Source organism: Benincasa hispida, chromosome 1 (genome assembly GCF_009727055.1).
Source record: "Benincasa hispida cultivar B227 chromosome 1, ASM972705v1, whole genome shotgun sequence".
In the NCBI taxonomy this organism is placed as follows: Eukaryota; Viridiplantae; Streptophyta; class Magnoliopsida; order Cucurbitales; family Cucurbitaceae; genus Benincasa; species Benincasa hispida.
In genome coordinates, this window is record NC_052349.1 from 54,404,269 (window position 1) to 54,419,361 (window position 15,093).

The following is a 15,093-nucleotide window of genomic DNA, read 5'->3' on the forward strand; positions in this document are numbered from 1 at the left end:
ATTTATTTATTTTTTATTTTTTTTTAATTATTATTATTATTATTATTATTGGAGATCAAATCAATTAGGTGGTGTTTGGATTCCAAGTTGGATTAGGTTGGGTAGGTAAAAATAACCCACCTATCGTTTGATTCACCAATTATTAAAAAGGTTTATTACTTCTTCGCGTTAACTCACATTTCTCACATCGTTATTCACATCAACTCTCCTAATTACTCTCCTCCTATAATAATTATCAATTCAACTCAACTTAATCTTGCATGTCAAACGCTCTATTAGAGACTTAAATCATCGATTCAAAAATTTAAGTCAATAAATAAAGATAAATTTAATTGTAATATCTAACCTAGTTAAATTACAAATGAAGCTAAATTTTGCAGGTGTAGCAGAATTTTTAATTTTTAATTTTCGGTTTTTCTGTGTTTCCATTTTGCCGTCAGTTTTTTTGTTTTTCATATTTCTTCTCCTAGATGGATTTATATGAAGTTGTTTTTATCGGCAGTAGAAAAGTTTTTTTTTTAAATATTTAATAATAACTATAAGTTACAATTAAAATTTAAAATATTATCATTTAATTTTTATTTTTTTTTTATTTCTTATACAGCAATATCGAAAGACATTATATAGGGAGGGTAATATGGACATGTTGTAACATTTTGGTCACAATTGAAAATTTCACAACTCGGTTACTCCTTTCCACGACACGATTTTTTTTTTCTCTCTCTTTTTAATTACAAATTAAGTTAATTTGATTTGAATTTTGGACGGTTTCAATTTAATTCAGATGTTTTTAAAAATTTTAATTTAGTCTCCCTAATTTTTTGAAACCAGCTCATGAACATAATTTTCCTGAGGTAATGGCTTGATTTTATTTTTCCTATTTGGCTAACTTTATTTATTTATTTTTTTAAGTACAAATGTGAAATTCTTAAGAAGTCAAGGGAAAAAACAAGAAAGTGAACAAAATATAAATAAGAGATATATAAGTAAAATAAGTGTGTTTTATTTTATAAGCACAAAATTCTAATAATATTGACAATATATCAAATATATCATACATCGATCAATAACTATTTGAAGTAAGACATGAATGTATCGACAATGTATTGAATAATAATCAACATTCTTAGTATATTAACAATTTATTTAACAACAACCAACATTCAATTTATTAATTGGAATTAAAGTATGTGTATTTTCGTTTTACTAAGTGTATGATATTTTAACTATATCAATAGTATATCAGATATAAGACATGAGTGTATATGACATCATTAAGTAAATATTTGAATTAAGACATGAATGTATATCTAACAACAATCAACTTTTCTTGTATATTAGCGATGTATCACATATCAATCAATTTTAAGTATATCAACAATATATCAGTAGTTTATTAATTCATTTCAAACAACTTTCATGATTGTAAATAATATATAAGCAGTATATCACATATCCATCAACATACTTTCAAGACTATCTGTAGTATATCATCGGTATATCATATATCAAAAATCTTTTTTTAGTACGACAACTAGAAGTGGGGGATTGAACCTTCGACCTCTTGATACAGAGGTCATGCCAATACTACTGAGTCAAGCTCACTTTGGCAAATATCAAAAGTCTTCCAAGTCTATCAACATTATTTAGTACATATCAAATAGCTTTCAAGGATATCAATAGTATATTAGTAGTATATCGCATAACAATCAATTTTTAATTGTATCAATTGCATATCTACAATATATCAATACATATCAAACAACAATAATAATGTATTAGCAGTACATCAAATATTAAACTGTTGGGATGGTGTCCTAAATCTCTCTTGCATTCTTATAGTTTGTAAACTTTGTATAAACTATTTGTTATTATTAAAATAATTGTTATTTTATGAGCATACAGTCAATCCCATAAACAAAGATCATAGGTTATTTTATGTAATTTAAACATGCATGTAGAGACATATACAGGTGGATCATGTTTAAATGATAACCTAAATGGTCTGTAGCAGATGGATAAGGCTGAGTACCTTATCCTGGTCACACTACGGTTACGACCCGCTTTATAGATGTTATAAGTGTTGTAAAGTACTACAAATGATTTGATCCTGATCATTCATGTGTAGACATGTGAGTGGGGGTATCCTATACAAAGATTTTGTATAAGACCAGACCACGAAATGACTAGTCTCACTATGTAACGCTGTTAATAGTAGAGACTTACATTTCACCAGGATGACCATAGGTGACATTACTTGAATCCTGAGTGAGTTGTGAACTCCTGCCTATGAAGGCGGTCCCTTGATTTGTATGGGTGAGAGTGGTCAGATCGTCAACTCAATATGCCTACCATTTTGGGTATTCACCTGATTGGGGAGTTGAGAACACAACTACATAAGACGAAATTCACTTCTTCCTTGATATCGGAGTAAGTAGATAAATTGCTACTTTAAGAGCTGATTCCGGGGCTTGACCATCGTGGTCACACCATCTTTTGGTCCGAGAGAGATTTTGTCATAGTTGGACTTTGACTTATTATTCATTAGAGGGATTGGTGGTACTTAAGAAGTTATATGTAACTACAGGGGAAAAATGATAATTTTGGCCCAGCTGTACTTACAGGCAATTTATGAAGGGTCATCGCACTGTTGACTAGTTATATCCAATGAACATAGAAATATATCTGTAGTGCGAAGAGTGCAGCTGTCGGTCTTTAGTGGAGTGACCGACAGTTCATGGATGTTGGGTAATTTAATTAAACGAATTTAATTAATTATCCAAGTACCATTGGAGCTTCAATCTATAGGTCTATAAGGCCCCATTTGTAGCTCAACAAGGATTATTGAGAATTAATTTTGGATTAATTTAAATTATTCAAATTAATTGGAGAAATTAATTATATATGATATAATTAATTAATTCAGTTATGTTGATTCAAATACTAATTATATGGATGAGATTAATATAATTAAATTTATGATAAATTTGATTTATACTAAATACCATGAATGATTGAGAGAAATAAAAACTATAAATTATGTGTTATATTTGATATAACATATAGTTATATATACATATAATAAATTATATATATATATATACTTTAATTTAATGTTGAATTAAATTAATTGAGAGAGTTATGAAAATAACTCCCTCCCTATCTTTTTTCTCTATCAATCGAAAAAAGGGAGGAAGTTTTGACAATGGTTTTTATCTTCTTCACGAGAAAAAAGAGTAAAGGAGTGAGTGTCTGTATGTGATTCACTATAATTTCCCAAGAACACATAGAAAAGAAAATTTTTTTCTTCTTCCTCTCTAAAAAATCCTCTCCCTCTTCCCAAAAGGATAACATAGCCCACACCTCCTACTAATTCTCATTTCCTAAGGAGAATACAGGAGGTTCCTTTGTGGTGATGGCCATTTGGATTGCTATGGGTTCTTTGGAGATCAAAGTGTTCGTGACTGGATTGAGAAGGATTTCGTGAAGACCTTTCAACTTCAAGGGTAAGTGTTACTTCTTCCCTAATTCCTTCTCCAAAGCCTGCTCTAAAATTTTCTTTATAATGCATATTTTTTTATTCTGTAATTTTAATTCTATGAAATCTAAAAATTGGAAATGATCCCACTTCCACTGCAGACCTCACTGTTTCCTTCAATTGGTATCAGAGCGGCATTTTTGGTACCAAATTTTCCTGTTCTTTCCAGAATTAAAATTTAGTTAAATGGTGTGTGTTGCCTTCTGTATTTTTCTTCATGTTGATGATGAATGGATGAATGTGGTTTGTGATTTATGGATGTTTTTGGGATTAGGCATTAGATTTACAGTTTTCTTTTCAAACTTGATTTGTAAAGGCCAGTTGTTTTAGGCATAATTATTGTTATAGAGTCTGTAATTCATTAGTCTTGAGTCGTTCGTGTTGTTCCCGACATTTTTCTAGTGAAAATGAGGCCTAAAATTGGAGAAGAAATGAAGGAATTCGCGACTGTACAGTAGGCAACTGTATAACAACATTGCAACATTGTGCCCTAGTATTGCAATGTTACAAATTACAACACTCTGAAACAAAAAAAAATTTCCGGTTCATACGCGGTTCGGTTCGTGGTTCAGCTGGTTCGCGTCCGGTTTGCTTGGTTCGAGTGATTTGTGGTGGTTTAGGTCTTGGGCGGTCCGGTTCGTGTGGTTCAAGGTCCGGTTCACCTATTTTGAACCGGTTAAGCTTATTTATGTAATAGTTAGTTTTTTAATTAATTAAATTAATATAAATGTTATATTAATTTAATTAATGGTTTAGGACTCCAATCTCGGTTCATAAATTGCAGATTAAATTATGCATTTCATGTATGGTTTAATTTTAATTATATATATCATAATGTATTCTATATAGTAAAATCCCCTCATTAATTATGCATTTTTCATGCATCATCTATATTATAAATGTTATTATATATAGTTGCATGATTTATTTTATAGCATGCTCATGCATCATATAATATAAGTGTTATACTATATGTTTGCATGCATAATAATATTGTCATGCATCATTTATATTATAAGAGTTATAATATATAGTTGGATGTATGTATGAATTTATTTTATTTCTAACTTTTAGTATATATAAATGTTATGTATGTTAAGTAATGAAATAGAGATTGTATGAAGCATGTCATTACTTTAGGTAATTTTATAAATGTTATAATTTTACAAAGTATGATATCAAATGCAATGTATGGTTTTAATTTATTTTATAATTGTTATAACTAAATGAAATTAGAAATTAAAATTGTTAATTCAAAACTGCACGCAAACTTAGGTTAAAACATTTTTCAAAATAATTTTAGAATATGATTCACATAAACCTAAAATCACAAAATTTCTAATGAGATTAGAAATTAGTTTAATCTTTTTAATAAGTTTAATAGAATTAAATTAGTTTTAATAAAATATTAAAATTGTAGCAAATGTATCTATAAGGGACGTTTGTTTAAGGCAAATTCTGTCTAGGTTGGGGTATTTAAACTGATAGAAACAGAACACTCCTACCTAGAAACTGACATGGACGTTGAATTAGATCGATTTGCTACAAACATGTAATTGTTGACTAAAGTTTGTTAAAATGTTTAACGAACATCAATCGAAATTCTTTAACTATCCGAAGTATTATTGTTGGGAAAACTTAAACAATCATTTAATAAAAATAATCAGCCGTATTTTTCTTAAATTAAATAAACCCTAAGTTTTTTTTTTTTTTTTTTAAATACTCAGTGGGAGGAAAAGATGTATACAATACGTCAATTTTTCACTCACGTTTCTCCCTTAATACTCACATCGTGAGACTCATGCTTTGTCACGAGGTGCCCTGGTAGTGTCTCGCTACAGATGTGTTTACATGGGTCAATATGAAAGTGAATGGAGAGAGTATTTATAGTAAGTGGGAGAGGGATGTGTGTTAATATATCCTACGGTCTCCTTCATTAGTTAGCAACATGAGATCTTCTTGCACGACCTTGAGGCACCCTAGGAGCGTCCCCATTCGAATGGTTTATGTATTAGGTTAATATCAAGGCCAACTATAAAAATGGATTGGATCGCTTTAGTTTTTGCCTCAATTGGTTTTTCCTTCGGTTGGCTCATCGGGGCGAAACTCTAGGGTCTGAAATGAGGGGTTGCACTTATGAGAAATTGTTAAGATAGTTAATGATTTCTTGACCAAATCAATGATGTCTAATTGTTATTGGAATAAGAATTATTCTGGTATAATAATTGGTTGATAGTGTCTCATTTAGTGAAGGGACAACTGACTACCCTTTAGTGACTTTTGTCCTAAATCATTGAAGTATCAATGTAAAAAAAGAAATGTTAAATGGGGTTTATTGCTAAAATTGATTGGATGTTTTAGCGTTATGCTAAAATCTAATGTAGATCAATTTGTTTCTTTTCAGCAAAAATGTCAAATTGTTTTTTTCCTTTATTTGCCTCTACTTGTTTGACCGATTTTAATTATACGACTTACAAATATTCGATTAAAACTTTTTTCCATGGTTAACGATATCAATTTCGTCCTGACTGAGGATTATTCTCTAGTCTCAGTCCTTGATGCAACACAAAATGTTCATGATGTATACAAAATATGGACGAAGGCTAATGATAAGGCCCGAGTTTAAATTTTGGCAAACATATCTAATGCCTTAGCCAAAAGATTTGAGATCACAATCACTACACATCAGATCATGCAATCAATGCAAGAATTTTTTGAGCGAAATTTCTAACAATTCAAGCAAAGTGGGGTTGATGACAATGAAATCAGTAATGTCAGCTCCCTAGATAAACTCCAGTCCATATTGAATGTCAAGGGACCAATAGAGAAAAGAAATGTTGTTGAATTTAGTGAAGTTAATCAATGAGGATTGTCCTCTGAGATGAAACTTGGAGTTTATGATATGGGTTATGGAGCTGATCCCACTACTCTCTAGAAAAGGAAGAACTCCGAAGAAAATAAATTTGATTAATTTGTCTTGGAGACGTACTTAGTAATGAATAATGATTTTTCCTGAATAGTTGGTTCAGAAGCTACTACTCACACATGTTCTTCCTATCAGGGATTTAATTCCTGAAGACAATTGGAAGCTGGAGAGATGATTCTCAGAATTAGTACTGGTGAAGTCGTTTCAGCTGTTGCCATACGCATGCTTAAGTTATTTTTGGACAAGAAACGATATATGTTATTGGATGACGTATATGTAGTTTCTAGTATGAAGAGGAACTTAATTTATGTTTCTTGTCTGATTGAACAAAAATATTCCCTATCCTTCTTTGAAAATAAAGTGTTTATTTTTTAGAATGGAATAGAGCTAGGCTTTGGTTCAATGGAAAGTAACTTGTATGTACTAAGGTCATTAGTTAGAAAAGTCGTGCTAAATTTTGAAATGTTCAAAACAGTAACAATTGTTAAAAGACCGAGAATTTCTCCTAAAGAAAATATCCATCTTTGACATCTAAGGTTAGGTCACATTAATCTCAATATGATTGAGAGATTGGTGAAAATTAGTCTTTTAAATAGTTTAGAAGAAAACTCTTTACCTTTATGTGAGTTATGCCTTGAAGGAAAAATGACAAAATGAACTTTTATTGAAAAAGGTTATAGAGCCAAAGAGATCTTGGAGTTTATACATTTAGATCTCTGCGGTTCAATGAATGTTAGAGCACAAGCTGGGTATGAATATTTCATCTCTTTCATAGATGAATATTCTATATATGGGTATCTATACCTAATGCAACACAAGTCTAAAGCACTTGAAAAGTTCAAGAAGTACAAGACTGAGGTTAAAAATTTATTAGGTAAAAAGATAAAAACACTACGATTTGATCGTGGTGGAGAGTATATGAACTTAAGATTCCAAACTATATAATAGAACGTGAAATTACGTCTCAACTCTCAGCCCCAGATACACCTCAACAGAATGGTGTATCGGAAAGGAGAAATAGAACCTTGTTGGACATGGTTCGATTTATGATGAGCTATGCTCAACTTCCTGACTCGTTTTGGGGATATGCAATAGAGACTGTTATTTACATTTTGAACAATGTTCCTTCAAAGAGAGTTTTTGAAACACCTATTGAGTTATGGAGAGATCATAAAGGTAGTTTACATCACTTTAGAATTTGGGGGTGTCCAACCCATGTGGTAATGACAAATCCCAAAAAGTTGGAACCTCGTTCGAAAGTATGCCTATTTGTAGGCTACCCCAAGTGAGAATAAAGTGTTTGTATTGACAAACACTACCTTCCTTGAAGAAGACCACCTGAGGGACCATAAACCAGGAAGTAAAATAGTTTTAAGTGGAATTTCTAATGAATCTACTGAGACTTCAAAAAGGGTTGTTAAAGAGGCTGTTACATCAACAAGAGTTGTTGATGGCGGTTCTCTAGTCATTCACATCCATCTCAAGAGTTGAGATTACCTTATATAGTGGGAGGGTTATGAACCCACCTATACGCTACATGGGTTTAACAGAAGCCCAAGACATCATAGCTGATGATAGTATTGTGGATCCATTCTCTTATAAACAAGCAATGGAAGATGTTGACAATGATGAATGGATTAAAGCCATGAATCAAGAAATGGAGTCTATGTACTTCAATTTTGTCTGGAAGCTTGTAGATAAACCTGATAGGGTAAAAACTATAGGTTGTAAGTGGATCTACAAGAGAAAAAGAGGTGTAAATGGAAAGGTACAGACCTTTAAAGCTAGACTTGTGGTAAAGGATTATACCTAGGTTGAGGGAATGGACTATGAAGAAACTTTCTCACCTGTTGCCATGTTAAAGTCCATTAGAATTTTCTTGTCCGTAGCCACATATTATGACTATGAAATTTGGAAAATGGACGTCAAGACTGCTTTTTTGAATGACAATCTTGAAGATACCATCTACATGAATCAACCCAAAAGATTCATGGAACAAGATCAAGAGCAAAAGGTTTGCAAGTATAATCAATCAATTTATGGACTGAAATAAGCATCTCGATCTTGGAATATAAGATTTGATAATACAATCAAATCTTATGGCTTTGATCAGAATGTTGATGAGCCTTGTGTTTACATGAAAATCATCAATGGCTAAGTAGCTTTCCTCGTGCTGTATATGGATGATATCCTACTCATTGGGAATGATGTAGGTTTTCTGACTGATGTAAAGAAATGATTAGTTCCCAATTCCAAATGAAAGATTTTGGAAACATCCAGATCATTAGGGATCAAAAGAACAAAAAGTTAGCCTTGTCTCAGGCATTATATATTGACAAGATACTTATCAGATATTCAATGCACAATTCCGAAAAGGATTTATTATCTTTCAGGCATGTATTTGTTGATAGGATAAACAAGCATAAAGCGGAGCAAACAAAATCATTAAGTACTCTAATTACAGTTAATTTGAGTTCAAAAGCATGCTTAAAACAATTTTCATAGAATGAGGGTTTCACAGTGTATACCTTTGTTGATTCTCTTCAAATCCTTGCTGAATTCCACGAATTGGATCTCCAAATCCTTAGTAGACCACCAAGATGAGTTTCTTTACTATTCTCAGCCTTGGATTGAGTGGTGGAAACTAAGAATTGAGGAGAATTGATGTGGGTTTGGAGAGGCATTTGAGAGAGATTTCAGAATTTTTAGAGAAACAATTGCATAAGTGAAAAATCCTAAAAATTGGAGTATTTAACAAGTTTAAGCATGCAAGCACTTAGATTATCAACTAATTGACACTTCAATTAGTAGTAAGTGAGTGGGCAAGGCATTGTATGGATTAATCAACTTCAAATTGAAGAAGTGGAATAAATCCACTAATTCATCTAATTTCCAATTTCAAAATTTAATTAAATTAAAAAAAATTAAATTTAATTAAATTAACAAAACTCAATTTCCAAAAATGAATTTTTAATTTGAAATTGATTTATTTTAAAAAATTACTTAAACAAATTTAATTAATTAAATAATAATTTAATATCAAATATTAAGTTAAACACCTAATTGAAACATGTAATCAATATTTAAATATTTTGAACTCTTTAATTATATTTAATTTCAATAAATTTAAATGTTAATTATATCAAATATAATTATCGAAACCCTAAATTTTAATTTGTACATTTCACATTCAAAACCCTAATTTCGAATTTGAACACTTCAAATTCACTCAAGTTTCTAATCCAAGGTGTAACATTTTACGAGCTAGTAGAGAGACCTTATGAACCTACAGATAATGAGTTCCAACAATTTGTGATTAATTTGTTAAACTCTTTAATTCGAGTTAATCAATGTTCGTTAACCACCAAGACATACCACTATAGCTCGATGGTTGCACTCTCCTCACTGTAGATATATTTTTGTCCATTTGATTTAATCATAATCAGTATGTCGATCCTTCATAGGTCGTTCGTATTTATAGCTAGGTCAAAAATATCGTTTTACCCTTATAAATGCATCTTACTCCTTAAGCTCCTACTGATCCTCTATTGAAAAATTAGTTTATATTCCAATTAATAAATGTTGTCCCTCTCGACCATGAGAGGGTGGGGCCCCTTTGTTCAAGACCAGAAATTAGTACTTAAGGAAAAACCCTTTCTGCTAACCCTAAAATGAGTAGGAGTAAATTCCATCTTGCATGACTATGTCTCCAGCTATTTATCCGATCTTATCCCCAAAATGGGAGACTTGTTGAGTAGTGTTGTTGAACTACTCTCATTTATGCAGATCAAAGGATAATCCCGAATAAATAGGAATTCATAGTTAGCTTAGGATTAAGATCAAGTTACCTTAGGTCATCGAATTGAAATAGTCAGTTTTAACAGTAAAAGGTCGTTATAAAGAAAAGTGACTATTTCATGATCCAGTTTTATGCAAAAACTCTTTTGCATAGGATGCCTCTACTCGCATGTCTCCACATGAATGATTTTGGGATCACATCATTTATATCAATATACAAAGTAAGGCCACATCCATAGTGTCCCCAGGACGAGGTACCCAATCTCATCCATATACTTATAGACATTTTTGGCTATATACTATAATTTGATCATCTTTTATGTTTCTACATGGAGTCATAGTATTCATACTATAACCATGGATTCGTTTATTGGATTTTATAATATAATGCAATTTCAATAACAATTTTATTGAATAAATGCTTCAACAATACTTTTATTGATAAATAGAATATGTTTCTTGATTACTGATATTACGAGTAATCCTCAAGTACTTTCAAAGGATGAGAGACTATATGCTTGTGTATAAAGATAAGGTTTTGATCATTATAAGATACATGGACTCTGACTTTTAGACTAATCGGGATTCTCGAAAATCCACATCAGGGTCAGTGTTTACTCTGAATGGAGGAGCTATAGTTTGGCGGAGCATCAAGCAAGGATACATCGCAGACTCCATTATGGAAGACGAATACGTAGTTGCTTGTGAAGCTGCTAAAGAGACTGTTTGACTTAAGAAGTTTCTTATTGATTTGGAAGTTGTTCCAAATATGTCTTTGCTCAGCATATTTTATTATGATAAAGGTGGTACTGTGGCAAATTCTAAGGAACCTAGGAGTCATTGAAGAGACAAACACCTTGAGCGAAAATATCATTTGATTCGGGAGATTATGCATCGAGGTGACGTGATTGTCATGAAGATTGCTTAAAACACAATGTTGTTAATCCATTTACAAAGGCTCTCACGGCTAAAGTGTTCGAGGGTCATCCAGAAAGTCTAGGTCTACGGGATATGCGACATGTTGTATAGGGCAAGTGGGAGATGTTATTGGGTATAGTGTATGCCCTAGTTTATTGTATTTTGTACTTTATTTGTATTGTACATTTGGCTCTCTAAGCTTAGAACAAATGAGAGATTGTTGGGATTGCTGTCCTAAATCTCTCTTGTATTCTCGTAGTTTATAAACTTTGTATAAATAGTTTGTCATTATTAAAATTATTATTATTTATGGGCATACACTCAACCCAATAAACAAAGATCCTAGGTTATTTTATGTAATTTAAACATGTATGTAGAGACATACAGATGGATCATGTTTAAATGACAACCTAAATGGTCTGTAGTAGATGGATAAGGCTGGATACCTTATCCTAGTGACACTACGGTTACGACCCGCTTTATAAATTTTACAAATGTTGTAAAGTGCTACAAATGATCTGATTTTGATCATTCATGTGGAGACATGTGAACGAGGGTATCCTATACAAAGAGTTTGTATAAGATCGGACCACAAAATAACTAGTCTCATTATATAACGCTGTTAATAGTTGAAACTTACATTTCATTAGGAAGACCATAGGTGACATGACCTAAATCCTGAGTGAGTTGTGAACTCTTATCTATGAAAGCAGTCTTTTGATTTGCATGGGTGAGAGTGACCAGATTTTTGACTCAATATGCCTACCATTTTGGGGATTTGTCTGATTAGGGAGTTGGGAACACAACTGCATAATACGAAATTCACTCCTTCCTTAATGTCGGGATAAGTAGATAAATTGCTCCTTTAAGGGCTGATTTCGGGGCTTGAAAAATGTGGCCACACATTCTCTTGGCCCGAGAGGGATTTGGTCATAGTTAGATTATGGCTTATTATTCATTAGAGGGACTAGTGGTACTTAAGGAGTTAGATGTAACTACAAGGGCAAAATATTAATTTTGGTGTAGCTATACTTACGAGCAATTTGTGAAGGATCATTGCACTGTTGACTGGTTATATCCAATGGACATAAAAATATATCTGTAGTGCAAAGAGGGCAACTGTTAGTCTTTAGTGGAGTGATTGGCAATTAATGGATGTTAGGTACTTTAATTAAAAGATTTTAATTAATTATCGAAGTATCATTGGAGCTTCAATGTACAAGTCCATAAGGTCATCTCTATAGCTCAACATAGATTATTGAAAGGATGCTTGTTCGTGTTGTTGTGTTTCTCAATTGTATCGTATCCTTACTTGACCTTTTGCTCTCTCAAATATTAGTCTTGATTTCAATGTGTACCAGACTCTATATTTGAATATGTACGTTCCCTCACAACACCACCCTGAGTGTTGCTTAGTCTCTCCTGACAATTAATTTTGGATTAATTTGAATTGTTTAAATTAATTGAAAGAATTAATTATATATGATATAATTAATTAAATTAAATATACGTGATATAATTAATTATATGTGATATAATTAATATAATGTATTTGATACCTTATAATATAAAGTTTATTTTGAGAGGAATTTAATATTTGAATATGATTCAAATACTAATTATATGGATGTGAATCGTATAATTAAATTTAGTATAAATGCGACTTATACTAAATACCATGAATGATAGAGAGAAATAAAAAACTATAGGTTATTTGTTATATTTGATATAACATATGTTATATATACATATAATAAGTTAGTTATTATATATATATTTATATATTTATACATATTAAATTAAATTTATTTTGAATTAAATCCTATTTTTTCTCTCTATCAATCGTGTGGCCAAAAAGAATGGGAAGAAGTTTTGACGATGGTCTTCATCTTCTTCACGAGAAAAAAGAGCAAAGGAGAGAGTATCTCTCTTTGATTCACTGTAATCTCCCAAGAACACATAGAAGAAAAAAGTTTTCTTCTTCCTCTAAAAAAACCCTCTCCCTGTTCCCCAAAAGATAGCAGAGCCCACACCTCTGTTAATTCTCATTCCTAAGGAGAATATAGGAGGTGCCCTTGTGGTGGTGGTCATTTGGGTTGCTATAGGTTCTTTGGGATCGAAGTATTCGTGACTGGATCAATGAGGATTTCATGAAGATCTTTTGGCTTCAAGGGTAAGTGTTACTTCTTCCCTAATTCCTTCTCCAAATCATGTTGTAAAATTCTCTGTATAATGCATATTTTTTTTTTGTAATTTTAATTATGTGAAATTTGAAAATTGGAACCGATCACGCTTCCGCTACAGACCTCATGGTTTCCTTTACAAACAATTTCAGGCTAGGTATATCTTTTAGAGTTCATAGTGGAAGTCGTCAGGAACTCTGATAGTCTTGAAAGGGTCGTCGTCTAGGAAGATGATCAAGTGATAAGGCTAGAAAAATGGCCTCTACATTTTGAGGAAGTCGAGGTTATAGATCGTGGGGATGAAGATGTCGAGCTCATCTTTGAGAAAAGGAGTGGGAATGGGAGTGGATTTGGTTTCCGTCATTGTAACATCCCGAAATTTCAGATAATTTTTATTAAATTATCTTAAAATATTTGGGTATTATTTTGATAAATTGGGGTTAAAAATTTTAATTTGAGAGACAAGATAATTAATTTAAAATATATTTGTAAAGAATTGAAATTTTCATTCAATTTTTAATTTACTTGGAAGAAGTGTGATCTTAAACTGATTAAATATTTAGAATGATGTAATTTATCTCAACTATTGGATTGTATATTCTTTTTAATTTTGTTTGTGGAGCCAAAATTAAGTTATTTGAAGAAGTTAATTGCTTTGAGATTAATTTGATAAGAAATTTGGATTTTTGGATTATTTTGGATAAAGATTTGAAAATAAAGAAAAAGAAAAGAATTTAAATTTTGGAAATTAAAAGAAATTTAAAATTTAAGAAGAAAAAAAAGAAATTGTGGTTTTAAATTTTCTGTAGTTTTGGAGTTTGGATCAAAATTAGAGAAGATAATTAATTTAAATTGAGTTGATAAGAGAAATTTAGATTTAATTTAAATTAATTAGATTATGAAATTTCTAATTTAGTTAGACTATGAAATTTCTAATTCAATTAGAATATGAATTTCCAAATTAATTAGATTATGAATTTTTTAATTAAATAAAATATGGATTTCCTAATCAGAGAAAATGTCTTATTTAAAAAGAAAATTTAATCTATCTTACTTTAAGTTATGGAATCCCAAATAATTTAGGATTAAGATTATTTTTCCTCTATAAATACAATCAACACCTCATTCCAAACCATTCACTTCATTCCAAAGTGAGACTAATTCGAGTTTTATCTTCAACTAAACTCATATTCCTTGTATATTCGGGCATTAAATTGGAGTTATAACGGACATAACGTGCTGTTCAACGTTATCAAAGATTGATTTTTGAGATTTTTGTAAGTCTTTATGATTTTTTCTTGAAAAGATTGTGGACTCCCATTATGTTTGGACTAAACTCATGTTACCCATGTTGTCTTGGATTTAAATTGAAGGTTCGAAGGGATTTTTTAATTAAAAGCAAGTTGTTCAATAATTTTAAGGTCAATTCTGAGGTAATTTTCATATTGAAGATTAATTTGGGAATTACACCAAGAAGTTTCTCAAGCTAAAAGGGTTGGATTGCTTCGTTTATATTAAAGCAAGTGATTTTTCTACTTGAACACTCTTGAGTTGGACACTCAAGTTAAATAAAAATGTTAACTAGATGGTACAGTAAAAGCATGCTAAAGATTAATTTGAATGATTTGCTAAGCTATTAATTTTAAACTACATTATGAGCATGTTGGGAAGCCATGGACTATGACTTTATGTTTAAGCCTCTTTCACTGTTATGTGCATGCTAGACTAAG